This window comes from Nerophis lumbriciformis, linkage group LG04 (assembly GCF_033978685.3).
Source record: "Nerophis lumbriciformis linkage group LG04, RoL_Nlum_v2.1, whole genome shotgun sequence".
In the NCBI taxonomy this organism is placed as follows: Eukaryota; Metazoa; Chordata; class Actinopteri; order Syngnathiformes; family Syngnathidae; genus Nerophis; species Nerophis lumbriciformis.
Window position 1 is genome coordinate 51,155,332 of NC_084551.2, and position 13,848 is coordinate 51,169,179.

Genomic DNA, 13,848 nt, shown 5'->3' on the forward strand with positions numbered 1-13,848 from the left:
GAGACTTTTATTAGTAGGTTGCACAGTGAAGTACATATTCCGTACAATTGACCACTAAATGGTAACACCCCAATAAGTTTTTCAACTTGTTTAAGTCGGGGTCCACTTAAATTGATTCATGATACAGATATATACTATCAGATATATACTATCATCATAATACAGTCATCACACAAGATAATGATAACGGTGTTGATGTGGAAATGTTTGCCTCAGCATTTTGATGGTGTGGACGTGTGGCACCGAACGGAGATAAGCGTCTCGACAGACGTTACAATATTTGAACAATGATGACGAAAACTGTTTTCTCTGTCGTGTCCGTGTGTCGAAAATTGTTATGCGCTTATTTTTTTATTTGATTTTGTGCGTGGCATATAATTGCTATGCGCAGAGGACGCTTGATCAGTGTGCACACAGGCGCGCAACTTAGAGGGAACCTTGGTCACACGGCTGCGCGAGCATCACAGCTAACGTTAGCCATGCTGCTACCTCTCTGCTGGGAGACGTATGTGACGTATGACGTGACAGTATGTGACGTGTGTAAGAAGGTGCGCTTGCTGTCTGTGAGAGGGAGACACAGGAAAGAGTGAGAAGAGCCTGTCGTGTAATGCCAGCAGCTAAAAGCAACTGCGTGAGAATCCACAGACCTGTGGATGTGTTGAAGGTGTGCTGGAAAATGCGGAACGGAAATTACGGAGCAGCAGAAAAGTGGAATGTATTATTTAAATCGGTGCGTTGGAAAACACGGACCGGAGGTTTTTTTTTTAACTGGATCTGGATCGGCATTGTCCCATGCCTTGCCGATACGCATTTTTTGGCAAATATCGGCGGCCGATCCCATCCAAATATCGGATCGGGACATCCCTAAAAGAAGTTAAACATTGTACTGATATGATCCAGTTTAAGAGGTTGTTCAAATTAATAGTGCTGACAAAGAACAAGAATAATGAGAAATACTTTCAACCTTATTGAAAATAAGATATTCTTCGCACCTGTTGCTCATCAGAGACTCTATTAAAGCCTGCCTTTTCCGGTCACTCGTCGTGGCTTCATTGTTTGCATTTGCAACAGTTACGTTGGCATTCTGGTTTTCGAGCTCATGATTCCTGTGCTAAAGTTACCTTAGCTTCTAGTATTCCTGTGCTAAGTAAGTTTTTGCATTAGCCTTTCCTGCTGACGGCACACTTTCCTTTTGTTTCGTTCCTGTCTGTTGTAATGTGTATGATTTATGAGAAATAAATCATCTCCTACCTGCACGCTTTCGTCCGGAGCCGTCAGTTTTGCATCCCGGGAGAACGAACCGTGACAAATGACTGAGCTACGTGACGTCATTTCTTGTGATGTCCCACTGGGCATTTCTTGTCGGGACGGGATTCGTTCCCAGGGATTCGAATAAAGAACCAACTCGTTTTCTTTACTATAGTGGTACCGGTTCTCGAAAAGGGATTCGAGTCCGAGGACTCTGTTCTTTTCTTATCGAACAACCGGGAAAACCGGGTTCGAGCATCATCCCTATCCACGAGTTCCTGTTTTTGTGCACTCTTGTTTGTTTCGGTTTCCATGACTACTTATTAGTTTCACCTGCCTTTTGCAGGCACCTGTTCTAATCAAGAGACTATTATTTAAGCCTGTTTTTTCAGTTAGTCGTCCTGGCGACATTACTCTGTTTGCTCTGTCCATGCCATAGTTCTTGTTCATAGTTCATGCTGCTATTTTCATGCCACAGTAAGTGTTGTTTGTTTTTTCATAGTTTACGTCAAAGTGTTAGTTTTGTTCCCTGCGCCAAGTTTGTGCCTGCGCCTTTTGTTATCACCTCTTTTTATAGTCAAGATTAAATCATGTTCCTACCGGTGTAGTCCGTTTGCATCACGGTAGAACAAATCTCGCAGCAAGCTGCGCAAAAATCCACGTCCTGAGGTAATCGTACAAAACCCAAAACAAGTGAAGTTGACACGTTGTGTAATTTGTAAAATAAAAACAGAATACAATAATTTGCAAATCATTTTCAACTTATATTCAATTGAATAGACTGCAAAGACAAGATATTTAATGTTCCAACTGAGAAACTTAATTTGTTTTTGTGCAAATAATCATTAACTTAGAATTTAATGGCAGCAACACATTGCAAACAAGTTGGCACAGGGGCATTTTTACCACTGTGTTACATGGCCTTTCCTTTTAACAACGTTTGGGAACTGAGGAGACCAATATTTGAAGCTTTTCGGGTGGAATTCTTTCCCATTCTTGCTTGATGTACAGCTTAAGTTGTTCAACAGTCCGAGGTCTCCGTTGTGGTATTTTAGGCTTCATAATGCGCCACACATTTTCAATAGGAGACAGGTCTGGACTACAGGCAGGCCAGTGTAGTACCCGTACTCTTTTACTATGAAGCCACGCTGTTGTAACACGTGGCTTGGCGTTGTCTTACTGAAATAAGCAGGGGCGTCCATGGTAACGTTGCTTGGATGGCAACATATGTTGTTCCAAAACCTGTATGTACCTTTCAGCATTAATGATGCCTTCACAGATGTGTAAGTTACCCATGTCTTGGGCACTAATACACATGCTGGCTTTTCAACTTTGCGCCTAGAACAATCCGGATGGTTTCCTCTTTTCCACAGTTTCCAAAAACAATAAAAAATATGAACTCGTCAGACCACAGGACACTTTTCCACTTTGCATCAGTCCATCTTAGATGAGCTTGGGCCCACCGAAGCTGGCAGCGTTTCTGGGTGTTGTTGATAAATGGCTTTGGCTTTGCATAGTAGAGTTTTAACTTCCACTTACAGATGTAGTGACGATGTGGTCTGACGAGTCCTCCGGACCAAAGAGAAAAAGAACCATATATATATATATATATATATATATATATATATATATATATATATATATATATATATATATATATATATATATATATATATATATCAGCTACAATCGGGCGGATATTTATATAATATATTATTTCAATATTTATTTATTTGGGGACGTCGTGGCACAGTTAGGAGAGTGGCCAGCAACCTGAGGGTTCTTGGTTCGATCCCCACCTTCTACCAACCTAGTCACATCTTTTGTGTCAACCAATCAATCAATCAATCAATGCACAAGCCACAACGACATCCTCGGTTCAGTACCCACATCAGGGCAAGGAAAAACTCAACCCAATGGGATAACAATGAGAAACCTTGGAGAGGACCGCAGATGTGGGGACAGTCCATAGTGGATCTAACATAATAGTGTGAGAGTCCAGTCCATGGTGGATCTAACATAATAGTGTGAGAGTCCAGTCCATGGTGGATCTAACATAATATAGTGAGAGTCCAGTCCATAGTGGATCTAACATAATAATGAGAGTCCAGTCCATAGTGGATCTAACAAAATAGTGAGAGTCCAGTCCATAGTGGATCTAACATAATAGTGTGAGAGTCCAGTCCATAGTGGATCTAACATAATAGTGTGAGAGTCCAGTCCATAGTGGATCTAACATAATAGTGTGAGAGTCCAGTCCATAGTGGATCTAACATAATAGTGAGAGTCCAGTCCATAGTGGATCTAACATAATACTGAGAGTCCAGTCCATAGTGGATCTAACATAATAGTGTGAGAGTCCAGTCCATAGTGGATCTAACATAATAGTGTGAGAGTCCAGTCCATAGTGGATCTAACATAATAGTGTGAGAGTCCAGTCCATAGTGGGGCCAGCAGGACACCATCCCGAGTGGAGACAGGTCAGCAACGCAGAGACGTCCCCAACCGATGCACAGGCGAGCGGTCCACCCCGCGTCCCGACTTTGGACAGCCAGCGCTTCATCCGTGGCCACTGAACCTGTGCCCCGCCCCCCTCCCCCGAGGGAGAGAGGGGCAGAGCAGAAAAGAAACGGCAGATCAACTGGTCTAAAAGGGGGGTCTATTTAAAGGCTAGAGTAAGACACTTCACCTGTGCTCCTGATATGTCGTGGTTAGGGCCTTGCATGGCAGCTCCTGCCATCAGTGTGTGAATGTGTGCGTGAATGGGTGAATGTGGAAATAGTGTCAAAGTAGATCCACTATGGACTGGACTCTCACACTATTATGTTAGATCCACTATGGACTGGACTCTCACGCTATTATGTTAGATCCACTATGGACTGGACTCACACTATTATGTTAGATCCACTATGGACTGGACTCTCACACTATTATGCTAGATCCACTCAAAGTCCATTGCACCGGTCGCTCTAGGGCGGGGGTCCCCACATCTGCGCTCCTCTCCAAAGTTTCTCATTGTCCCATTGGGTTGAGTTTTTCCTTGCCCTGATGTGGGATCTGAACCGAGGACGTCGTCGTGGCTTGTGCAGCCCTTTGAGACACTTGTGATTTAGGGCTATATGAATAAACATTGATTGACATTTATTATTTATTATAATCTACATTATTGTTTCAATATTTATTCATTCAATTCTGTCCAATGTGACCATGTTAACAGCATTTTGGTTTGAAACAAAATGAGGATGCGCCCCCTAGTGCAGTGGTGGCGTCATGGCAATCTGATGGGCCGCTTTGCTGCGTCCCGTGCACCTGTGAACTCCATATTGTTCAACATACAGCTCGTAAAATTATACAAAAATACTCATCAGCAGGATGGGTGAGTACAGTTCCGGTTAAATAGACACGTTTATTACATGAAATATTTTACATCTGATTTTTAACTCGTGTTTTTGCGGCCGTCAAACTGATAAGTGCTGGGATTTCCGCTTTTCCGACGTGACTTGAAAGCAGCGCGTTGCTCAGCTGCCATGTTGTTTGTTTTCCCTCCTCTCCTCTCCGATGCAGCGGCTGACTTTGTGGCCGCTCGCTGGTTGTCTTCAGCGGACACTTTCTGATGACACGCACCGCTCCGTCCGATGATATTCTCATTGCTCGACCAACTCTTTTCAACCCCCCGCAGACACACACCGGCCTCACAAAGCGCCGCCTGGTATGTAAAGTTTGCCTTTTTCCCCCAAAGTTATTCGCTGTGTTGTGTCACAATTGCAACTAGCTTAGCGCGAAGCTAACTTTAGCCCGACTTTAGTCACGTGACTTGTCACTACATGCTGGACTTTGCTCCGATCAATAACTTTACTTTTATACTTGCCGCAGTCAACAAGTGATTAATACTTCTTTAAGTTTCGGCTCGTATTTGACCACAAGTTGACACAAGCCCTCGACGAGCGCGACTGCTAACTTTCTACGGCGGCTAGCGGGCTAACGTTAGCAACAGTTCGTTAAAAAGTTGTGTTGGTGACGCAAGTCATGTTAAACTATCAAGAAGTTGTTGTTCAGTTCAGTTACATGCATAGGATACAATGTAATGCGTCACATATTTCCAGTTGTTTCATTACAGCACGTCCGAAAAGGAGTAGGAAGAAGCTGAGCTGATTTAATCCTACCCCTTTTCCTTTACATAGCAATTGTATCCAATTCCCTTGTTCTCTGTAAAAGAACAGTGAACAAATAAATAATATACCATAATAAGCAAACAAATATTTAATACATAAATTCCGAAAAGGAGTAGGAAGAAGCAGAGCTGATTTAATCCTACCCCTTTTCCTTTACATAGCAATTGTATCCAAGTCCCTTGTTCTCTGTAAAATAACAATGAACAAATGAATAATATACAATAGTAAGCATAAAAATATTAAATGCATAAATTCCCAAAAGGAGTAGGAAGAAGCAGAGCTTATTTAATCCTACCCCTTTACATAGCAATTGTATCCAATTCCCTTGTTCTCTGTAAAATAACAGTGAACAAATAAATAATATACCATAGTAAGCATACAAATATTAAATACATAAATTCCGAAAAGGAATAGGAAGAAGCAGAGCTGATTTAATCCTACCCCTTTTCCTTTACATAGCAATAGTATCCAATTCCCTTATTCTCTGTAAAATAATAGTGAACAAATAAATAATATACCATAGTAAGCATACAAATATTAAATACATACATTCCGAAAAGGAGTAGGAAGAAGCAGACGTTATTTAATTCTACCCCTTTTCCTTTACATAGCAATAGTGTCCAATTCCCTTGTTCTCTGTAAAATAACAGTGAACAAATAAATAATATACCATAGTAAGCATACAAATATTGAATGCATAAATTCCAAAAAGGAGTAGGAAGAAGCAGAGCTGATTTAATCCTACCCCTATTCCTTTACATAGCAATTATATCCAAGTCCCTTGTTCTCTGTAAAATAACAATGAACAAATGAATAATATACAATAGTAAGCATAAAAATATTAAATGCATAAATTCCCAAAAGGAGTAGGAAGAAGCAGAGCTTATTTAATCCTACCCCTTTACATAGCAATTGTATCCAATTCCCTTGTTCTCTGTAAAATAACAGTGAACAAATAAATAATATACCATAGTAAGCATACAAATATTAAATACATAAATTCCGAAAAGGAATAGGAAGAAGCAGAGCTGATTTAATCCTACCCCTTTTCCTTTACATAGCAATAGTATCCAATTCCCTTATTCTCTGTAAAATAATAGTGAACAAATAAATAATATACCATAGTAAGCATACAAATATTAAATACATACATTCCGAAAAGGAGTAGGAAGAAGCAGAGGTTATTTAATTCTACCCCTTTTCCTTTACATAGCAATAGTGTCCAATTCCCTTGTTCTCTGTAAAATAACAGTGAACAAATAAATAATATACCATAGTAAGCATACAAATATTGAATGCATAAATTCCAAAAAGGAGTAGGAAGAAGCAGAGCTGATTTAATCCTACCCCTATTCCTTTACATAGCAATTATATCCAAGTCCCTTGTTCTCTGTAAAATAACAATGAACAAATGAATAATATACAATAGTAAGCATAAAAATATTAAATGCATAAATTCCCAAAAGGAGTAGGAAGAAGCAGAGCTGATTTAATCCTACCCCTATTCCTTTACATAGCAATTATATCCAAGTCCCTTGTTCTCTGTAAAATAACAGTGAACAAATAAATAATATACCATCGTAAGCATACAAATATTAAATACATAAATATTATTTGTCTCGATTAAAAAAAAAAAAAGGGTTCAAGATGTTCATCATAATTCTTGTTCTGTGTACTTTGTGAACACCCCTAGGGGGGGGGGTACCCACATATGCAGTCCTCTCCAAGGTTTCTCATAGTCATTCACATTGACGTCCCACTGGGGTGAGTTTTTCCTTGCCCTTATGTGGGCTCTGTACCGAGGATGTCGTTGTGGCTTGTGCAGCCCTTTGAGACACTTGTGATTTAGGGCTATATAAATAAACATTGATTGATTGATTGACTTGCAGTCTCTGAAACTGAATCATATTGGTGCTTTGTTTGATTTCTTTGATTAATCCGTTCCATAATTTAATTCCACATAATGATATCCTAAAGGTTTTAAGTAGAGATGTCCGATAATGGCTTTTTTGCTGCTATCCGATATTCCGATATTGGCCAACTCTTAATTACCGATTTCGATATCAACCGATACCGATATATACAGTCGTGGAATTAACACATTATTATGCCTAATTTTGTTGTGATGCCCCGCTGGATGCATTAAACAATGTAACACGGTTTTCCAAAATAAATCAACTCAAGTTATGGAAAAAAATGCCAACATGGCACTGCCATATTTATTATTGAAGTCACAAAGTGCATTGTTTTTTTTAACATGCCTCAAAACAGCAGCTTTGAATTTGGGACATGCTCTCCCTGAGAGAGCATGAGGAGGTTGAGGTGGGCGGGTTTTTGTATATTGTAGCGTCCCGGAAGAGTTAGTGCTGCAAGGGGTTCTGGGTATTTGTTCTGTTGTGTTTATGTTGTGTTACGCTGCGGATGTTCTCCCGAAATGTGTTTGTCATTCTTGTTTGGCGTGGGTTCACAGTGTGGCGCATATTTGTAACAGTGTTAAAGTTGTTTATATGGCCACCCTCAGTGTGACCTTTATGGATGTTGACCAAGTATGATTTGCATTCACTTATGTGTGTGTGAAAAGTCGTAGATATTATGTAATTGGGCCGGCACGCAAAGGCAGTGCCTTTCAGGCACGCCCCCAATATTGTTGTCTGGGTGGAAATCGGGAGAATGATTTCCCTGGGAGATTTTCGGTAGGGGCACTGAAATTCGGGAGTCTCCCGGGAAAATCGGGAAGATCGGCAAGTATGACTGGGAGGCGCAACTGCTCTGTACTTCTCCCTACGTCCATGTACCACTCCGTACAGCGGCGTTTTAAAAAGTCATGAATTTTACTTTTTGAAACCGATACCGATTATTTCCGATATTACATTTTAAAGCATTTATCGGCCGATAATATTGGCAGTCCGATATTATCGGACATCTCTAGTTTTAAGTGTTGCACGAGCATACAAATGTTTTAAATAAGGTTATATTTCTCCTCTTTTGTTGAGAAGAAATTGTTGTACATTCTTGGCTAGCAGGTTATAGTTTGCTTTGTACATCATTTTAGCTGTTGCAAATGCACCAAATCGTTGAATTTCAATAATTGCGATTTAATAAATAAAGGGTTTGTATGTTCTCTATATCCAGCATTATGTATAGTTCTAATCGATCTTTTTTGTAACACAGTTAGTGAATGAAGCGCACTTTTGTAGTTGTTTCCCCATATTTCTACACAATAACTCAGATATGGTAACACTAGCGAGCAGTAGAGAATATGTTTGCTTTATTCATTATTGATGTGTTCCTTGCTACTTTATGTTGTATATTTCTTACATGAGATTTCCAATTCATTTTATCATGTTATTACACCCAAAAAAAATAATTTTCTTTTAATATTTACTCCGTCTATCTGTATTTGTATATGCCTTTCTCTTCTTCTGTTACCAAATAGCATTATTTTAGTCTTACCGAGATTCAAAGTTGTTTGTTTTTGTTCAAGCGTATTAGTTTCAACATGATACATCACATTTTTCAATTTCTCATGACGACATGTCCGAAAAGAAGTATGAAGAAGCAGTTTATTTAATCCTACCACTTTTTTTTATTTAAAAAAATAAAATGTCCGATTTTCGATTGATTTCCCTTACTTTAAAAAAACACAAAAAAAACAACGAATACAAATAAGAGATAATTTAGAAATAGGGCTGGGCGATATAGACGATAAAGTATATCTCGATATATTTTTACTAGGGCTGGGCAACGATTAAAAATTTTAATCATAATTAATCGCACTATTTCTCCGATTAATCACGATTAACTGCATTGTATACGCAAAACCCAATAATGAATTCAAAAGTAGTGTGTAGTGCACCTTTATTGGAATATTCTCCCATATGAACAATTAAGCATTTGTTGTGCAAACACAATTTAAATCAGTACTTGTTAAACAGTAGCAGTTAAATAGCATATTGTATGAAAATCAACTCAAAAAATGTCAATACAAACATTCACGTTTATTGCCACTGCCAGGGTATTTAAGTTATCCTGTTTGTTATGGAAAATAAATATAATCTACATACAAATCCCTGAGCCACAATCATAACATCCGAACAGGCAATTTCTGAGGTAACAACAGAAACATTTTCCTCTAATTTTCCTTTCCATAATGCCTCTCCTCTGTTTTCATTCTAGATAGAGCATGTGAATGCAGCACCCACTTTACATCAATATAATGCACTGTAACTGCCAGGTAATTATGCTTACCGATTGATGTTCCGTAGTCCCCACTGAGAGCAACTACAGCTGCACGTTGTAAAGTGTCACTTTTACAGTCTTCTCCTTTTCATACAACTGCTGTATTCTTGGTGCGATGGTGCGTCTTGATGGCGGCTCATACGTGCTGTCACTTGTTGCGATTCGCACAATGTTTCTCGTCTTCCACAACAATAATGGGCCTACAGTTTGTAACTATCCACTTCGCTATGGCATTTGTTAGCTTTTCTTGCTCTGGTTTATCTATACTTCTCCCGCATGCTGCATTTAATGTAGTCTGCCCAAGCCTGGCCCCACTTTCTGCTTTGTTGAATGGTTTGCTGGCATCAACAGTGTGCTAGGCGTTAAGGTGATATTTTAGACTGGAAGTACTCCTGTGATTTAAAAAAATTCAGCTTGTGTGGCTACAAACCACTTTGCTTCTGTCAAATCCGCCGCCTGGAAGTACTTTATAATGAAAACGACTAAGGCTGCAGCTAACGATTATTTTTCTATCGATTAATCTATAGATTATTTTTTTCGATTAATCCATAGATTATTTTTCCTTTTACCGATTTTTTTTTTTTATTTAAAATGAAGATGAAAAAATAAATGTAGGCCAGTTTTTTCAAAAGGCATGGCTTTTATTTACAAAAAAAAAAAGTATGGCCACTCAGTCAACATTGACAACAACATGACAAAATATTCTGTAACAATGTAAACATTTAAAACTTTTAACATTTAACAAAATTAAAAGTAGCTTATTTGCTTTTTAATGTGCAAATATAAAAGTAAACATCCAGTGCAAATCTTAATATTCTGCAATAGTATAAGCATTTCAAAAGTAAAAGTATTGCTTATTTTGCTTTAAAATGTGCAAAAATAAAGATAAATATCCAATACAAAAAAGTGCAAAACGAAATATTCTGTAACAGTGTAAACATTTCAACAAAAGTAAAAGTATTGCTTATTTTGCTTAATAACACAACAATGATAGTATGATTAAAGTGAAAGTTAATTGTTCGTTTGTACATAGTATATGTAACTGTTAATGTTGTAAAATGTATTTGCACAACTAATTAACGTTCGCGTTAAAAAGGAGCGCGTCTTTGTAAACACTGAACAGGCACGCCAAACGCGCCTCTCAGAGCGAAACAGTGTTTTAGTTTATGAATTTACAACGCAGATACAAATGACACATTCATGTTTTTGTGTAATGATGACAACGTATACTCACGCGGACGATTGACTAGTTGATGGTGATGGCAAGAACGCTGTCGGGTGTTTTCTTTTCAAATGTTCGTTCATAGCCGTTGTGCTGCTATGATAGGCCATTTCCGCTCGACACAGTGTGCATACAACAACTGTCAAGTGTTTTGCTTTTTTCGCTGTGCTTATCCCACACTTGAAGGGATGTACCAATGCTGAATGTGGCTTCTGGATTTCACTCAAAAGACCAGACCGTAGTTACTTTTTCCTTTTATTTTCCTTTAGTTTGCAACAGTTTTTCCAACGAAGAAACAGCTTCTTTTTTCTTCTTTAGTCTTTTTAGCAGTCTTTAGCAGTGTTAGTAGACTTTAGTTTCTTTAGCTGTCATTAGCTGTCTTTAGTAGCCTTTAGTAGCCTTTACTAGCCTTTAGTTTCTTTAGTAGCCTTTAGCTTTTTTAGTAGCCTTTAGCTTCTTTAGTAGCCTTTAGCTTCTTTAGTAGGTGAAAAACCTTTAAGGACAAAACACCACAAGATTAACATGCTGTAAAAAATCAATCAATTATCAATCCCATAATTTACAATTATAAATTAGGCTATCAAACTCTTAACCATTAAACAAGTGCAAGAAAATAGACACATCTTTTCCCTTCAAGTTAAAACAGATCTCAACATAAATGCACCAAGATACATATAAAATACATTTAACACCAGAAACACAATAGATAAATGCAGCAGAAAACCCAATATGCAAATACATAAATACCTAACTAATTAACCACCTATTTTAGATACATATTTAAAATCCATATTCAATATAAATATATTATTAATTTAGCAGTGAAACACTCAATCTTAAACGCTGTCTACTGGTAGAAAAATGCCCCTTTTTCTATGCCCTCACCAGCAGCCAATGATCCAACACAGTTAAATCCAACACTTTAAGTTGAGCGACTTCACCCTCCTGATGAAGCAAACTGCTCCAACATTTATCAAACTAAGCAAAGAATATCAACACTTCCTTACTAAACAACAGTTACACAAAACACTGTGTGTATTTAGCCTCCAGACTAAGCACGCTACATGCACACAACTCCCCCGCACCCCCCATCTCACCAGCACAACAGGTGCGCCACACCCACAAAGAGAAATAAAGTGCGATCTTACCGGCTGTCCGTTCAGCTTTTGGTTTTGGTACACTTTTGGCACAACTCTAGGTTATCTGTAATGAACTAAACCTTTTTCCACTCTGCGCTGGCGTCTTTTGTACTCCTTGATTTGACACATCGGTCTAATTACCGGGCTCGCGCACCAGCAGATGAGACGGGAGTGCGCCGCGTTATACCTGCGCGTGAACATAAACTGATCGGCTCTGATCATATAAGCCGACTGGCCGAATTATATACATTTCCTGGGGTTGCCTAGGTGAATAGGGATGCGGATGTGCTCTAAGATAAAATATAATTTTATTAAGTGGGGTTTGGCTGGTTGCTAAGCAGCCACGGTTGCGAGCTCACACGTCAGCTGACGAGACAGCTGTTCGCCGCTACAACATTATTAGGCCGTTTATTGAAATACTCCCACACTTTTGACGACTTTTGGCGTGCTTTTTTCCCCTCGCTCGCACCGCTCGCATCGTCTGCTTTGCGCTCCACCATGACGGTAGTGTGACGTAAATATGCGACGCGTCGACGCACAAAAACGGCGTCAACGTTTTTACGTAACCGATGACGTCGACGCGTCGTTTCAGCCTTAAAAATGACCCTGTGAAAGTTCTGTTGAGTTAACCTTCTTCTCCATGCTTGTTTTGTTTTCTTCCGCGTTCTCCTTCCTTTTCCGCAGGAGCTAGCAATAGGCGTTAACAAAATAAAAGCATGTAAAAAAACATACGCAATAACGCGCGATAAAATATTTGTCGGCGTTAATAGATTGATGGGTTAACTCAAAATTGACGCATTAACTTGCCCAGCCCTAATTTTTACTTAAACTCGATATTCGATACATATCTCCAGCGTCGGTGCTAGGAATTTTCAAAATGGGGTCCCGGATTTCCTACAAAAAACATTTTGGAAATCTTAAACGTCACAATCAAAGAAAATATAGCAATTTCTTAAAACTTCTTTGTGTGTTCTCATCCCTCGAAATAACAAAACTCCTCAATTAGCCAAGTATCAAGTCATCAAGTCATAAAAATGGGGTCCGGCAGTACATTTTTGGGGTCCCACTTTTTTGTAATCGTTTTGAAAACAATTGATAAATGTGTGCATTGTCCTGTTATTTCTCACATTCTATATTTGTTTGGAAAAAGGTTATTATAAACGTTACTTCATTCATAAAAAAATTATACAAAAGAAAACACATTTTTATGCATATGTACATTTATTTATTCAGTTATAAACATTCATTCACTTTCTTCTTTCCTTCATGGATCTAAACTTTACCGCTGCCGCCCCAAAATCAAAGTTCTCTGGCTGACAAGGACCACTGACACATCTTCATCTCTGCATATTTTACGAGAATACCCTTATGGGCATTACATATATCAAAATCAAGTACCTACTGTACTGTTAACTTGTAGAAATACCCTGTTTAGAGCTAAAATCTACCCAAACGACCACTTTGCTGCTGCCAACAATGTATTTGAAGGGTGTTTCAACAAGTAAACAGTACAGTAGGTAGTTGATGTTGATATATGTAATGCTCATAAGGGTATTCTATTAAAATATGCAGAGATAAGATGTGTCAGTATCAAAATATTACTTGAAATACATTTTTGGCAGCAGCAAAGTGGTCGTTCTGGGTAGATTTTAGCTTTGTAAAGGGTATTTCAACAAGTAAACGGTATAGTCTCAATGTATTTTTCGGTGAAAGTATACATACAGTATAAAGATATTCATTTTTGAGCGATATTCACTGACATTGAATTGAATGACAACTGTACTGTAAACAGTCAGTGGCACTTTTTATTAACCCAGTTAGTCAAGAT

The 13,848-nt window shown here is 38.6% G+C and overlaps 1 protein-coding gene across 3 annotated transcripts in view; it reads left to right on the forward strand.

Moving 5' to 3' along the window:
* Positions 1-13,848, forward strand: part of plekhf2 (pleckstrin homology domain containing, family F (with FYVE domain) member 2) — a 115,829-nt gene that overhangs the window by 61,244 nt on the left and 40,737 nt on the right. The window contains exon 1 of one of the 3 annotated variants that reach the window (XM_061956823.2): positions 4,765-4,957. The exons of the other annotated variants lie outside the window; for them this stretch is intronic. The gene's annotated coding sequence lies outside the window, so the exon portion shown is untranslated. Of the gene's footprint in view, positions 1-4,764; positions 4,958-13,848 lie in introns of those variants that run through there. 3 annotated transcript variants of the gene reach the window in all.